The sequence below is a fragment of the Barbus barbus genome (genome assembly GCF_936440315.1).
Source record: "Barbus barbus genome assembly, chromosome: 1".
Taxonomy (NCBI): Eukaryota; Metazoa; Chordata; class Actinopteri; order Cypriniformes; family Cyprinidae; genus Barbus; species Barbus barbus.
The window spans coordinates 13,138,929-13,155,949 of record NC_136729.1 but is presented as its reverse complement, the minus strand read 5'-3'; the positions used below and the strand labels follow the sequence as shown (position 1 = coordinate 13,155,949).

Genomic DNA, 17,021 nt, shown 5'->3' with positions numbered 1-17,021 from the left:
TGAACTAATCCTTTAAGTGCTTGGGTTATTTTAAATCAACTACAAAGAAAATTGTTATTGAGTCATTTTAGTTTGAGATACGTGAAATAAATAAGTTTAAATACCAAAATAAGTTAAATAAGTTGAATTACCAAAATTACTAAACCTGACATAAAAATTAAAGCTATGACAAAAGCACATAAAATTATTAAAACGTTAAAATGAAAGGTTCTGAATTCACCAGTACAGAAAACACTCTGACAGTATTTTTGCATTGTCGGAATTTCATTAAAATCATTGTGTACTGGTATTGGATGAAAAAAAAAATGCAAACAGTTCTTAATCAAAAAGAGTTCTTGATTCACAACCCTGATCTTATAGTTTTTTTTGTTTGTTTTTTTTAATGTTAACCTCTCTTTAATGTTAAAATCACCTCCATGGGTCTTTCTATCCGTGATCGGAGTGCTCGGGTCCAATGCCCCTGTCCTGCATGTTGAGGCATCTGAGCAGGAGTGAGAGATGACAGCCTGCACATCACCAAATTGATATCACTCAGCTCAGCACTAAGCAGTGCGTATACATCCACCGTCTTTCTGTCAATGGTCCGCTTGATTGCCTAAGAAATATATAAAAGAGAAACACTCAGGAAATGTGGTAAATTGTGGTAAAATGACTGTAATGCACAACCTCTTATGGCTTGCCTCTTTATGTGAATGAACACGCTCAGAAACCACAACCTAACAAATTATTGCTATGATCGTTGTTAACTAGTTGTCTTTATACTGTTTGCCAAATGCCTTGTTATTCTATAAATTATTTATTTTATTTTTTATTTTAGCTTGTTTCACCTTCACTAGCACCTTTTTGTTTTCAACTTTTTATTATTCATTCTAATGCTTTAGCTATAATGCATGTAAAATATTCTAGCCAGTGCAGCACTTCAAATTTTGAAATTGAAAAGATGAATAACAGAATGAAAGGAAGAAGGAGAAAAAAACTGAATAAGACTGAAGGGGAAGGCAAAAGCCAGGAGAGATGACGGTGATTAACGAGGTAAACGTATCTTAATGACAACAACTAAAGAGACTGGTGACACAGGTGAGAGAGCAGTGGGCTTATATGTGTGCGTGAGGTCCTGCTACTGACCTCCTGAGTAAATGAGTGTGAAAAGGAAGTGACATCAGAAGTCTGTGTGTGGTCTGTTCTGCCGGAGACATTTGTATTCATTGTATTTGCTAAGAAGAGTAGCAGTCTGACAGTGTGCAAGGTTTTAAAAGAGGTGATAAAGTGTGTGTGAATTGAAGGCTAAGTGTGTGTGAGAAAGACCTCTCGTCCAGACAGGTGCTGAAACACGTCAAGCAGCTGTACTCCTTCCTCCACACAGTTCACTGTCTCGAAGGTTGAAGTGATCAAATTCTGCATCATCATCTCCAGATCTTTCACTTTACCACGGAACCTAAAAACACACATACACACACAAGGATAAACAAGAGACACAAAACAACAGAAGTGGGCAGAAGCTGTACAGCACATTCCAAACACAAATCAGTGCCCTCTATTCAAAGGCAGAGTCCAGCACACACACACTCTCAGCCATAAATGGAGGCTGGTATTGATTTGGGTGCTCTCAATATGCTGAGACGCTATGAAACACCTGCCCCAGACACAAGCACAGCTGTTTGTCTTGGCAACAACATCCTAACCCTATGACCCGCCTCGGCCCCAATCCATCATGGCCATCAGATGCACAAGCCCGCTCACACACTGCTCCCTTTCCCAAGGTCCGTCAGTGCCTGGGGCGGGGGTACGAGGGGATAATGGTCTCTGGAGGCTGTTGGGCAGCCCAGGTTCCCTCACACAGACGGTCATGATGGTATTCGGAAAAGCAGCCAAACTGCCTGCTGTCACAAACAGTTGTGAATGACAATAGGGGCACGCTGGGCTCAGACAGAAAGGCAAAGTGATCTTCTCCCCACTGCACATACATTTAGACAGAATATTCATGAAAAAATATCTATATGATCCGAATATGTGGGTCATTATATGCATATTTATGAAGATATGCTAATACGAGATGTATGGAAATTCCCAACAGGCCAGCAGGCCAATAAGCAGCCAAGATTGACAAACATTTATAAATATACATGACAACCAGAAGAACTGACTGTCTCATAGCCAGGCTAGCGGAAAGACAGACACGCAATTTGACGCATTTTGCGTGTCACTACACAACAAAACTAGATCGCTCGCATTATAGTCAATGGAGCCGTCTACAGTGCAAGCGCCAGATTTTACATTTTACAAATACCACAGCAACTCAAGCTTATTTTTCCTATCTGTATGAAGATCCATTTTATATATACTTTTAAAAATAATTTAAAAATAATCTGGGGTTAGTAATTTTTTTATGAAAGAAATTAAGAAACTTTTATTCAGAAAGGACGCATTAAAATGTTAAAAAGGGTCAGTAATTTCATTTTTGATTAAATAAATGCAGCCTTGGTGAGGGTAAATGACTTCTTTCAAACTTTTGAATGTATGTAATGTATTTAATATTACTTAAATTGGCATATTTGTATTTATATATTAAATTATTATATTATAAAATTATGTTATCCTAAAAATGCTCATGCATAAAATATTTGTATACCAATGGCTCATTTGTAAAAAATGTAAGTAGGCTTTTAATATTAATTGAATGCATTTTCGATTTAATCTTGATGAAGTCTAACCTAAAGCTCACATCTGATTCAGAGGTGATGCGCAGCTTCCAGCAAATGCAACACTGGTCGCTTCCAGTGTAGACATCGTGTTGACCACATGGACAGATTGTAGCTCCTTTAACAATCAAAGCCAGCTATTTCACAGTACCTCTCTTTTTCTCTGTGCCCTGATCAATTTACAAACACACTGCACCTGCTGTAGTCCTCATGCCAAGAGGGATTTCTGACATCCAGGATGTCCTTAACAGAGTGCAGGACCTGTAGGCTGTTGTCAAAGGATGCCTCTATGTACAGCAGTCTCTGAGTGACCTCTGACCCCTGACATCCTAAAAAGCATGGCAACGGCACTCGCTCACCCTTTTCCCATCGAGCAAACTGTTGCTGACACTCACACACCTGAAATAAAGAGAATGTATTAGAGAAAGAAACCTATGCAATTTTTTTTTTTAATTAGATTTTTTTTTTTTAGATAAAATTTTTTTAAGTCCCCCTGTAGTGAAAATCTATTTTTTTTATGTTGTTTATTTGTCTATGTGGTGTTTTTAATATGCTTTTAGACAAACCATGTGCCAATCCATTAATCAACACCATTGCTGAGTATTTTCTCCTTAAAACTGTAGTTTCCCATTGACACTCCCAGAAATGCGGCTTTCGGTTTGCTACATTACAAACCAATAACCAATCACGTCAAGGGATGGATTCCTATCACTAGCATGCAAAATCTACCAATACCAGGACAAAACCAAACATAAATTAGAGGAAAAAACCCATAAAGCCGTGGTTTAATGTGATTTAGAACCGCTAACTTGCATTATAACCCGTGGCAACAGTGCGAAAGTAGCCCGGAGTCAGGCCCACCTCTCCCGCATCGGTGTCTGCACTTCACACGCGTATGCTCGTGGGCGTGAATTAACCCGCTAAACATTGGACGTCGGATAGACGTGCAGATCATGTCTATATTGGGTCCGTCGGTCCATGACCAATTCTGGACATCTATTCGACGTCCAAACTAGGTCCACTATTTGGACGTCCAACCATGACCCAACTTGGACGTCATTTTGACGTTCAACATTTGACCTAATCTGGCTTATTTGTTTTGGACGTCATTTGGACGTCTATGGCAGTTGTGATATACACATTAGACGTGCGGTAGACGTCGAAAAAAGACGTCGCCTGGCGTTACAAAACAACCCCATCAATGGACGGAAATTGGACGTCCAAAATGACATGGAAAAGACGTCACTACGACGTCACATTGCGCAGTGGGAAGAATCACAAATGGCTGCTTTCAGTCTTAACGGCATTTTGAGGACACAACATTGTCAAGTAAGTAACTTTAATGAATTTTACAGTATTCACTGTAGTTGTCCGCTAGTAAAAAAATAGGCATTATCCGTGTATGCCATTGTTTCGTATTTACAACAGTTCAGTGGATCAGGAGGCGGGGCTAATTTGCATATTCATAGATTAGAGTATAGTAAATGAGGCAAGGGAGTTGAGCTATTTTAAGGCATGAGAAAATTATTTTCACAAGAAAAAACATTTAAATATGTAATTGTGATGATCAAAGATAAGTTTTAAGGGATAAAATATTTGACTACAGGGGGACTTTAAGCATCTCCTCTCACTAACCATTTGTTGAAAGAGAAAGAGTTTCAAGCCCTATTTGTGGAAAGTACTAAGAGTGTGAGGAACTAGTAGGAGCACACTGCAAAAAATGTGCATGAATAAATATAAAAATGACAAGTGATATAAAAAACTGCTCTCATCAAGGACAGGAGTCCTGGGAAATATGAGAAATGAAAGCAATAGAGACACACAGAGATGTGAATTATTGAGAAATGTGAGAGGATATTCTCTGGATTTGTTGCTTCAGAAAGTAGGGTGTAAAAATTCTGCATGCATTTGGAAAATGAACAGTTTGTGAGTGTGTGTGTGTTTGCATCATTTTGTAGTGTTTGCTCACCTCTATCAGATCTTTGCATCTCGGCACAAAGGAATCCACCAGAGCAAAAATGGTAATCTGGTCAAGCGACCACCCTTGGGAAGAGTATCTAAAAAGACAAAGATAAAGAGTTCAAGAAAAACAAAAAGTGTGAAATTAATACATCTTCATCCTCATTTTTGTTTCTACAGCGAGGGATCAGGTCAGAAATGATCTGTCATAGGCATAATTGCATCCGCCAAAGTTCCATATCAGCCGACCTAGCGTTCCTCAGATTGCTTTTCACACCTCATTCTTCTACTGATGGAAAGGTAATCCTCACCGCCGCTCACAGACAAACACCTTTAGTGGGGCAGAGAGGAAGCCAGGGTCACAGGAAGGGGAAAAGAGAGGGAGCGCAAGAGAGATATATAGAAAATGAGAGTAAGGGTGCTTTCACACTAGCGCTTTTGGTGCGCACCCGGGTTTGATTGACATCAGAGTTCGGTTCGTTTGGATGATGTGAACGCTGTCTTCCGACCTCAGGTGCGCACCCACGAACCGTACCCGAGTCCGCTTAAAAAGGGTGGTTCAGTTCAAGTGAACTCTGGTACTGTTCGCTGCTGATGTGAACACAATCGTACCAAATCACGGAAGTGAACCGCTATTAATGACGCATTATTTGTTCAAAATGTGTTTGTGTGTGTGTTTCACTCACTTTCCTGACGAGCGTGACTGAGAGCTGTATGTCTCATTTCTGTTCGCCTTCAGCATTCTTTCGAATATTTGCAGTACATTCGTAAGGGAGACTCAAATGCTTTATGCACTGAAGCTTTGTAAACAAAACGAACGGTTCAAAAACGTAAATATATAAAAGTGCAGAAAGCAATCTTATGCATTTTGCCGCCTTCTCCCGCGCCATCGTTACTAAGCAATGGGGTAAACAGCTGCTGGCTTGATGACGCAAACAAACCGGACCCAAATAATATAATATGAACGCAGTTCAGCGGGGGCAGGGGGAGGGGGTGAGCAATCAAACTCGGGTTCGGACCAGGCTAGTGAACCAAGCGTGAAAGCACCCTAAGCCTTCAGCGGGATGATTCTGTTACCAGATAGGCGTGATAGTACATGTAAATTGAGTGATTTAGTCAAAGGGACAGACCAAATCCATGGCCTTGTTCAGAGGGATTGCTATCTTGGAACTAAGAACCAGTGGCGGCTGCTGGTCTTTCAAAGAGGGGAAGCTCATTTTCGGCCTACATCATAAAAATTGTCCATTTATTTATACGTAAATTCTGCCATCGTGTGCAGTTTGCTAGCTGGCTAGTTCACCGCCTGGCCTACTGTATGAATGAATGAATGAACAAACGATCTAAAAAAACATTAAACTCGATGGAGGAAATGTGGGAATTAGGTTAAACTGAAACAAGGAATGTGGTGTATAATTGTGTGAAATGTATAATGAAAATTGGCCAGCAATTTCTCCAAGCAAATATCAAGAAATCGGTTGCAGCAGTTTGTCTTTTGACTACACTTGCAAAGTCCACTATGGGACTGAGCTCGAATCAGTGTTGCCAACTTCTTTCGATGGAAAGTAGCTAAAGCCAGTTTGAAAAGTCACTAAATGTCGCCAGATGACGTCATGCACTAATTAGCATATCCATTACGTCATCGCGTCATATTGCCTTTTACATTTGTTTGTCTCTCTAAAGTAAAGTAAAGTAGTGATGTATTGTCAAGTATGGTGACCCATACTCGAAATTGGTGCTCTGCGTTTTAACCCATCCAAGTGCACACACACAGCAGTGAGTAGTGAACAAATGCGCGCACACACACACACACACACACACACACACACACACCCGGAGCAGTGGGCAGCCATGCTGCAGCGCCCGGGGAGCAATTGGGGGTTCGGTGCATTGCTCAAGGGCACCTCAGTCGTGGTATTGAGGGTGGAGAGAGCGCTGGACATTCCCTCCCCCCACCTACAATTCCTGCCGGCCGGGGGCTCGAACTCGCAACCTTTCGATTACGAGTCCGACTCTCTAACCATTAGGCCATTAGGTAACCATTAGGCCATTAGGTAACCATTAGGTAACTTCTCTGTGCTCATACTGTATTTTAATGCAGCCAAATTCTCAATAAAACTGTTTTCCTTTATATATTTTACTGTTTATGTTGTCAGTCAACGGGATAAATATGAAATAGTGACTGAAACGCAGCCCTTTAAGAATACCCAGCTCTCCCTCCCAAGAAGTTAGTCTGCACAAAAATCCTAATTTATAATCGAGCCGTCGTCTGATTAAATCAAATAATACATACAAGATAAGACAATTCCTGTGCTGTGATTTCGGCTATATTTGCATGTAAAATTAGAGAAGCAACATAATATCTATTTGAACTGAACGCGCTCCTCTCAGCCGCTCACTGAACAGAGAAAGAGGTGCGTGCGCGCTGACCTCGCGCCGTTGCGGTAGTACCAGCGATCACAGAGACTCGCTAAGGTTTGTCAAAGAAGTCGCTAGATTTGTCACTAGTCACTTTTGGGGAAAAGGGTCGCTAGGGTGGTCTAAGTTGGCAACACTGGCTCGAATAGCTTCAGCATCAGCGACTTCTTATAGGACACAATCGCTGTCAATCAAAAGGAGATGCAGTCTTTCGACAAACCCTCCAATCATCACGCAGAAGCCCGGAGTCCAGTCCCGCCCACTCCTCCATTCACCCCCAGAGACGCTGAGCGTCCGGGGGCGGGACATAATCGCAGCATTTATCCAATGACCGTCTAGTTTTGAAGCACTGAAAAAAACTGTTCAAAGCAGCCCCATAGAAGTCAACGGACGCTGGGCTTCAACAGGCAAATACACTGATGCTACCGGAATATATGAGAAGGAAATCGAGTCACCTGCTATATGTAGCTGATTCTGAACGAACTCGTCTCTGAGATGAACGTGTTCTAACGCATTTTTAATCAATAAAATGTTAACACAGTACATGTTTGACCATTAATTTTTTGACATTATAGGGGAAGCTGAGCTTCCCTTGCAGTCTTAAAAAGAAATCGCCACTGCTAAGAACTCTGTCAGACTGGTCCTCATATGAAACCAGACCCCTTACCTGGCCATTTCTGTCTTTCATTCTCGGTTTCCTCACAGTTCAAAGCTAATGTCAAGATACAATGGGACATTGATCATTTAGAACGATCCGCTTGCCAGCGTTTTGCAATTTCTTTTAATGTGCGGCCCCTATATCAGAATGTGTTGGGTAATAACAGGCCACCAGATAAGGTCTCCACGCATAAAACCCAAATTCCTTTTTCATCTTTCATACTACTTTAATTTATGCAAAGAAAAAAAATATATATTTATTATTAAAGAGAAAAATAACCACCGCCGTCTGGCGCAACGACTAAATTACGATTTTCGCCTTGCACAGAGATCATAGTTGCCAGAGCGGAGGATTAGAGCTTAAATTGAAATGCGGCCTGAACTTTAATGACTGAGATTCAAAAACACATTGAAATGACGGTGAGCCGTGCACCAGAAATCAGTTCTCCTGAATCATTTACAGGACCGCCCGGCACGAGCATCTCCACTTCGTCTTTTAAATCCTTAATCACCAGTTAGGCCCATGTTATTTCGGAAGGAACGGAGCTGCGCCATGATGCTCAGTTCACTGTGAAACACTTAATATTGCCATGAATTGTGGTCAGTTTGACAGCTATGCCCTTTAACCACGGGGATAAACAGCCAATATGAATGTTTTGGCATGTGAAAAAGCGTAAATCCGTCCAAATTGGTGTCTAATTAAAGAGGGGCTTATACGGGGAGTAATAATGCTCCAATAAACGGCTGTCATGCAAAAGAAAGGAAGGAAGAGGGCCGGGGGAGGACAACTTTTGTACAACTAAAAGAGGGATTGGAAGGAAGGATAATAGACAAAAAGAGATGAACACGGTTGGTTTGGGAAAGAGAGAGAGAGAGAGAGACAGAGTAAGCGATTATGAGAGAGACATGATCCAGTGATGTAGGTCTCAGAGAAGGTCGTCATTGGGCCCAAAGTGATGAATGCACTGTCTAAACACACAGGAGGACACAGAGGTGAATGTCATACATAGGCAGTAACACAGATTACAGACGATAAGCTTTCTTTATGTTTATTCTCTTACACGCTCTCTGGCTCCAGGGTCACATCCCTTTGAACGAGTTACTGCATACCATGAACCATGATAAAACGCTATTACAACATTCAGCAAGGTTAGAGATGTTGATTTAAACAGTATGAGAGAGAGTGGATCAGACTAAGAAGTTAAGTACTTAAGGAAAATAAATGAGTGAAATCAGTGAAATGCAAACAACTGACTGCATTTTCACATAAACAGACAAAATATTAATTAAAATGAGATAAGTATTTACAACAAGTCTCCTCCATTATTGGTCCTAACCAGACAATACAGAAGGTAGATGGGTGACAACTGTGTTAGGGGCAGTTTAAATTAAATGTAATAAGATTCTCTCTCAGTCGGAGGGGAAAAAAATGATTTTGTTGTTACATAAAAATATTCTCGGATGTTCAATTTTTTTCAACTTCTGTCTGAATTTTTTATGCCTGTGAATTCAAAGTAACACCCATTTTATCTTTAAGTTGTTAGGTTAAAAGTGAACATGAATGAAAACGCTCTCACTGGTAGCTGTCATACAAGTTTTCATCATAGCTGTGATGTCAGTGGCAATTTTAACATTAAGAAATGCTATAAAATCAAAAGTGTATGATGAAATTGAGAATTTGATCTGTAAAATTAAATATGTAATGAACATCTAGTGTTAAAGTTAACAGTCTTATACACACACACACACACACACACACAATGTAACAAAATGGCAAAGCAGTAAATCGGTGTGACTCATTAACCAGTTAAAATATGTTCTGTGCATTTAAACTCATGCACACAAACATAATCTTCATATCTTTCTTTCAAAGCACAACTCCCTGAACAGTTAGTGGCAGTGGTATCATGGCAATGTTTCCAACCATGACAGATATTTTATGAGGTCATCTGTGTTTCAGAAGGTCTTTAAGCTAAATCAGTATACAGAAGAATAACCAGGCTGACCACAAGGGTTACGATTCATAAAGGTATTGTCTAGAAAATCTGACATGATTGACTCGTAATTCAATGAATAAAAATTCAATAAAAAAAATTAAAAGAGGGAGTTAAAGGAAAAGAGAGTGGTGGAGAGAAAGAGAACTTGAATGAAAGAATAAAGGCAAAGAGGAGACAATGAAAGAGTTTGATGTTTTATTGATTTTTTCACTATTTCATTCATTTAGTTCAAGTTCTCAGTTTTGTTTCATTTCAGTATCAACGTTGTCTCATCTTTTCTTCTGTACTGTGAAGTACATCCAAGTAAAAATGATTATCAAAAAAAAAAAAAAAATGTCGGACAGTGACTTATTATTTAAAAAGCTAGTATTGCATCCAAAACATAGCCTTTGATGTTTGATTACAGATCACAGTATCTTGGCAAATCTGAGCACACAGTTGTGTTACTGTTGAGATCTCTTCTGAAATTTGGAAACATGTAACATCATTTCTTCAGGAAAGACTCCATTTGCTTTCCATTAAATCTCATTACTGTCCAGGAACATCTCTTGAGATATTATAGAGATGCCATTTTTGTGATTTTCTTTCATATGAGAGTGAAAGTGAAAAAAGAGGTGGAGAAGAAAGTGTTCAATGCAACAACAACAAAAAAAGAGATTGAATGATAAAGTGAGTGAAAATGCAAAACCAAAAAAAGAGAGAGCGAAAGAGAGGCCACCAGGAGGACAGAGGATAAAGGGCATGCTGCTGCTAACACCACATTAATCATGTCACAACACACACATATATAAACATACACATGCACCATGAGGTTGAGCAAACCAGCTTAAGTGATCCCTACTTATACATATGATGCCAGTAAAATAGCTCTGGAGAAAAACACAGGTGACCTTTGATTCATGGCTGTCCAGACTGATAGAGTTGACAGCCAGCTTTGATAAATCATTTCTTTGAAAGTATCTGACGTGATGTGAACGGCAAAAGTGCCAATGACACTTGCTAATTTTCTGCTCCTCCTGTCAATGCAAAAACCAACACAATGATGGTAAAATATGATAAAGGGCATTTGCTTGCTGTTTATTACTAATACACATGACCACGAGTCTCCAAGACGTCGACCCAGAGCTGAACTCTGAAGACATTTGCGAGTGTGTGCATAACGGTCTTCCTTCTCAAACTGAAAATAGTAGGCTTTCTTTGCTTAACACCAAACCTCAAGCATCTGGATCCAGCTTTAACATTGGCCATTTATAATGCTGTCTGCTTTACACAGGGCATTCACTCTCGCACTCAATACATCGTAAAGCAGGGACAATCAAATCCTACCTCGGAGGCCTGCCGTGCCTTAAGTTTTTAGTTGCAGCACTGTATTGAATTTACTAGTGCAGCAATCGATTCTGTTCAAGTGCTGCCATCGGCTCAGGCTACAAGAGTGCAGGCTATTATTGCTGCAACTGGCAGGCCATTAATGGTACTGCAACAACAAATGGCTCATAATAACAATACTAACATGCTCTTCTGTAACAATTCTATTCACAAGTTCTAAAACCCTGATGCTCTAGTGCAGGGGTGTCAAACTCAGTTCCTGGAGGGCCGCAGCCCTGCAGAGTTTTGTTCCAACACTGCTCAAACACACAAACCATGGCTGTATCCGAAATCGGCCCCTATACCCTCAAATAGTGCACTATTTGAGGGGACAGCCATTTTAAGTGGTGTTCGAAACCATAGTGGATGTTCTCGAGTGCACTCATTCAATCCCACAATGCACCGCAAAAACGAGTGTACAACCGATGTACACTAGAGAATCCCCAGAATGCACTCTGAGAGTCGCACGCCAAATGAATTCCCGCGTCTCGCCAGAAGATGGTACCCGCATCTGAATCATCCATCCATTAATTTTAGAAGCGCTCGTCCACAACGTAATACAGCATAATACAACACATGTACAAAATTAATTGTAAATTGACTATTAGGGTTTATACATAATTTCTGTGACAGAGTTCAGGATAAATCCTTCAATCTTACTACTGGAGCTGCCTGTATCAAATGATTATCAAACAGCAAGCAAACTATGCAAAAGCGGCAGTCCTTCTGGTGCACTCAGCGTTCGAATTCACTCACTCGTTTTTATTGACTCCTTCAAGTGATCTGTATGAGTGGATTAATGTAGGGAATAGTGAATGAGGGTATAGGGGGCGATTTCGGCCCATGTAGTTTTCAAATAAACCTGAAGGATTTGATTAGTTGGATCAGGTGTGTTTAACTAGGGCTGCATCTAAACTCTGCAGGGCTCCGGCCCTCCGAGAACTGAGTTTGACACCCCTGCTCTAGTGCATTCAGTAAACATAGTATCTTTACTGAAAAAAACAACAAAAAAAACTATAGATCTCATCGCTGAAGTGGGATTTAAATAACAAGACTCTATAGAACAGAAGCACAAATCTGAGTATACCATTTTGATGAATACCCTGGATGTCCGTGCTGCCTCCATCAAATAAAACATCAGATCCACGACTACGCCAGTGTTGTCAGTGTTATGAATCAAGAAATGTCAAGAGGATGATAAAGGAATTTCAGGCAAAAATAAATATTCAGTCATCATTTGCACATCAATAGCATTTTTTTTTGTCCAGTGAAGGTCTTTTGGGACCAAAGTTGTTTTGGATCCCATTGACTTTCATTGTATGTCCAAAAATATTCTTCAAAATATCACATAGACAAGAATTTGCATGGCTTTATAAAGTTTAATTAATCTACTCAATTAAGTAAATGTGATTGTCACCAAATTTTATGTAAATAAAACAGTCAAACAAAGCAACCATAATTGACCATAAGGGAAAGTGGGACTGAATTAAGGTAGGCCTGTTTTAACTTTTAAATAGTAAATCGTGACAGAAGAGCTGCATTGAGACGCATACTTGTGTTCCTTAAAGTTGATAGCACTTAGGAATAGTGAGTAAACAAAAATATTCAATAATTCTGCAATTTTCCAGTACATATGGTAATTCTGCATCTACATCTAGAGTAAGAATCATTGTACAGTGAGAGGTGAGAGGAGAGGTGGAACACTGTATTCTTTGTGCTGTCTGAACACTGGCTGTATTTTGAAGGATGAGGTCAGCTACTCAACTGAAGGATCAGAGATCTCTTGTGTCTGCGGGGCAAAACAAACTCTTTGCTTTTATCACAACAAATGAAGCCAACATCATATACTACCAGCAGGCCCACAACACTAAAAATATGATGCAATGCAAAAAAACTGCAGGGTTGGGGTGAAAGCGAGAGACCTTAGGGTGTAACCCACAAAGAACATTGTGTTGTGTTTGGTTGACCGCACATTATTTTCCGCAAAATACCTCTGGAGCCCCTTGCTGTTTTTAAAAGCCATAACTGAATGGCTGTATCCTGTAGGGAAGACTTGCTTAGGAAATAAATGTTTGTTCTCTACAGAGTATCCCTCCCACTGAATCTGTTACATTCAGCTTCAACAATACAGCATTTGCTACACTTTTAACATCTTTAAAAATCACAGCCACCATGAGTTATGCCATAGTTTACGGCAGAATGCTATGAAGCAGACACCACATTCTGCTGAGACATGATGAAACAGTATTGCAAAGTTTCACCACACCTGAAGAAGGAGCGCCATCCTAAACCTAAGTGCAGTAAAAAACTCTGGGAGATGACTCTGAGAGAGCTCCTTTCAAATGGATGCTGCAGTGTTCAGCCTCTGTCATTTGGCTGTAAGTTGCCATCACTTTGAAGAAGAAACTCTGTCATCGCACCGTAAAATGCTGTTCTTTTTAGCAGGAGGGCTGCAATCACGGAACAGCTTTGGCACTCTCATTTAGCAGCGGTATCAATTCCATTGCGAAAGAGAGAGAGCGTGAGCGCAAGAATTGTGTGGAGAAGCTGAGATGACTGGGTGATGGTGATGGTGGAAATGACAGGGAGAGGAAGGGCCATAAAGCTGAAAGACAGAGAGGAGGACCGGCAGTAAATAATATAGGCTTAAAGCATGCTCTATATTAGCTACTGTATAGAAAGGAATGCCAGGCGCTGAAAACTATCTATGTACAGCTGACTCAGACAGAAGAGAACTAGAAGAAAGCAAACATTTAGGTGACTATGAAATAGAATCCGGACTAGCCAAACAGAGGCTGTGGTAACACAACATTTTTAAAGATATAAATTAATACTCATATTCAGCTAGGATACATTCAACTCATCAAATACCACAACAAAGACTTTTACATTGTTACTATATATATATATATATATATATATATATATATATACACCAGGGGCGTAGCCATCATTTTTTGATGAAAATCAAGTTTATATGAGAAATCAAGTTGGATACCACATGCCAACTTACGCTGCTTGACTTTTTCGTAAAAAAGTAGTGTAGAGTTTCTTGCCGCTTTGAACTCATCTCGACCTCTAATGAATGATGGATACAGCGCGGGACCGCGGGCGCGAGACCTGGGCATGTCGTGACGTCACAAACTGAGTGACTGATTGCCATTGAAACGTAAACGTCATGTATAAATGATCCTGTCTCTTTGAATTTTAAATCATTCTGCATTTATATACATCGCTCCATTAAAACCTCAACATGTCGAGAACACAACTGTCCAATGAAAAAGTGCGGGGGACGAATTTACGTTTAATCTACGCCCCTGGCTGTACCGCGTCTTCTCTCTTTCACTCTCTCAAATCGGCTTCACATCGGCGCATCTCGTCTGCACTACAAGAGCTACCGCACGCTGACCCAAGACTTTCGCTCGCATCTGACAGAAGAAAACGCATGCATCGCATTCGGTTTTGTGATAGCAGAGGGTCCGTTCACATGTTCCGTCTTTTGCGCGCTTAAGTTCATTATTTCAAATGTCAATGTGCGGCAAGCGCGCTCATAATAGAAGATTTTTTTATGAAATATATGCATGCTATAGGTCAGCACGAACGTCTTTCATTGGCGAACGCTCTGTTGCTGGTGCAGATGTTCAGCCAGGCGGACAAGTTGAGAACCGTTTCGCAGGGGATGCCAGGTGTTCGAGAGAAAAAATAAAAAGGATATTCGAATCTCAAAATTTTAAATTGAATCGTATAGTCTGGTCCAGCCCTACTAAATTGAGCTCTCTTCCGCTTTTTTGTGCATGGATGAATAAATACAGACAAAATTACATCAAAATGCACGTTTTGGTGAATATTCTAGTAAACACAGTTGGTTAGGCATATGTCTTAATGTAAACAGTTGAGAAAGAAAACACGTGTATTAGTATATTAAATCCGTGCTTTCGTTCTTAAAAGTGAAAGAAAACTAATAATAAATCTAATGCTGTCAAAGAAAAATACAAGTGCTCACTGCTCCTGACTAAATGACCTTTGTAACATCAAAAATGATTGATGTATATTTAATTTATACAGTGAAGACTATGCAGTTATTTTACATTTGATTATTACATTTCTGTAGTGTACCTGAAAATTTATTTTAGACTGAGCTGAAAAACCTGAAAAGCACTGTTTATTGAGCTTGTGTCTTTGTCCTATTTATTTATTTTCTGCTATTGCTTGTAATTTGGTTATCTGTAGAAAAGGTTTTAGCACTAAGCCCCTAGTAGCAGCCAGAATTGCTTTTCCAATTGTTTATTTTCTTTATTATTTAAAAAAAGGTTTAGGCCTATTTTTTTTTTTTTTTTTTGTGAATGTCCCCAATTGAGGTACAGGATGTGAAAATTTCAGATAAATGTTTATGTTATATATTTTGGTTGCATTTGTGAGTTAATAAAAATGTAGATGGTTGTTTAAAATAGGTATTATATATCATAATATTGATATATGAAGTGAAGTGACATACTGCCAAGTATGGTGACCCATACTCGGAATTCGTGCTCTGCATTTAACCCATCCAACGTGCACACACACAGCAGTGAACACACACACACCGTGAACATACACCCGGAGCAGTGGGCAGCCATTTATGCTGCGGCGCCCGGGGAGCAGTTGGGGGTTTGGTGCCTTGCTCAACGGCACCTCAGTCGTGGTATTGAGGGTGGAGAGAGCGCTGGACATTCACTCCCCCCACCTACAATCCCTGCCGGCCCGAGACTCGAACTCGTGACCTTTGGATTACGAGTCCGACTCTCTAACCATTAGGCCACGACTTCGAATCGAATCCTATATCTATATACTCCTATATCGAATCGAATCGTAATCGTATCATAGAATTTTTTGAGGTATCGGCAAATATCGTATGGCTGGGTATGAGATTAGAGTATATATATATTCAAGATTCAAGATTCAAGAAGGGTATAACCAGCAGTGAAATGTAGGTCAGGTCCGCTCCAAGGACAGTGCAATTATATAGAATACAAATATTAAGAAAAAGAAAAGTAGAAAAAATAAGAGGAATAAAATAAAAGATAAAAAAATATAAATATAAATGTGCAGGTCAGTACAGGTCGGTATGTTGTTGACTTAAATAGTAATAAGAGGAATGTGCAAAAAGTTGTCCAGGGTATTTAAATAGCAGCAATATGAGGTAGAGAAAAATTATGAATAGCTATTGATATGGTGATATTTACATGGAGTCAAGTGATGTTATGACACAGTTAGAGTTTAGGAGCCTGATGGCCTGGGGGAAGAAGCTCCTCCTAAGTCTCTCAGTTTTTGCCATCAGGCTCCGGAAGCGCTTACCAGATGGAAGCAAAGTGAATAGACGGTTACCAGGGTGATTTGAGTCCTTGATTATTTTGACAGCTCTATTTTTGCAGCGTTTGAGGTAGATGTCCTGCAGAGAGGGGAGAGCAGACCCTGAGATGCGCTCAGCTAAGCGCACAACTCTCTATAGTCCTTTGCAGTCCTGATTTGAGCTGTTTCCATACCACACTGAGATGCACTGAGTCAATACACTTTCTATGGTCCCTGAATAGAAAGTTTTCAGGATTGCTGGTGAGACCCTGAATTTCCTCAGCTGTCGCAAGATGGTACAGTCTTTGCCTGGCTTTCTTAACCTGTGTTTGGATGTGTGTAGTCCAAGTCAGGTTCTCGGAGATGTTTACACCGAGGTACTTGAAGCTGCTCACCCTCTCCACAGGTGTCCCACTGATCATTAGAGGAGTGGAGGGCTGCTGCTGTCTCTTCCTAAAGTCCATGATATATATATATATATGTGTGTGTGTGTGTGTGTGTGTGTGTGTGTTTGAGTATGTGTATGTGTGTGTTGATGAATGTTGTTCTTTTGAACTTTCTATTCATCAAAGAATCCTTAAAAAATTCATGTATCACAGTT

The 17,021-nt window shown here is 40.1% G+C and overlaps 1 pseudogene across 1 annotated transcript in view; it reads right to left on the bottom strand.

Moving 5' to 3' along the window:
• Positions 1–17,021, bottom strand: part of LOC306869862 (dynein axonemal heavy chain 2-like) — a 183,453-nt pseudogene that overhangs the window by 138,291 nt on the left and 28,141 nt on the right. The window contains exons 7-10 of the transcript in view: positions 4,669–4,756; positions 2,896–3,098; positions 1,306–1,435; positions 413–595 (exon numbers count right to left, since the gene is read on the bottom strand). The product of the transcript in view is annotated as a dynein axonemal heavy chain 2-like (transcript). The remainder of the gene's footprint in view (positions 1–412; positions 596–1,305; positions 1,436–2,895; positions 3,099–4,668; positions 4,757–17,021) is intronic.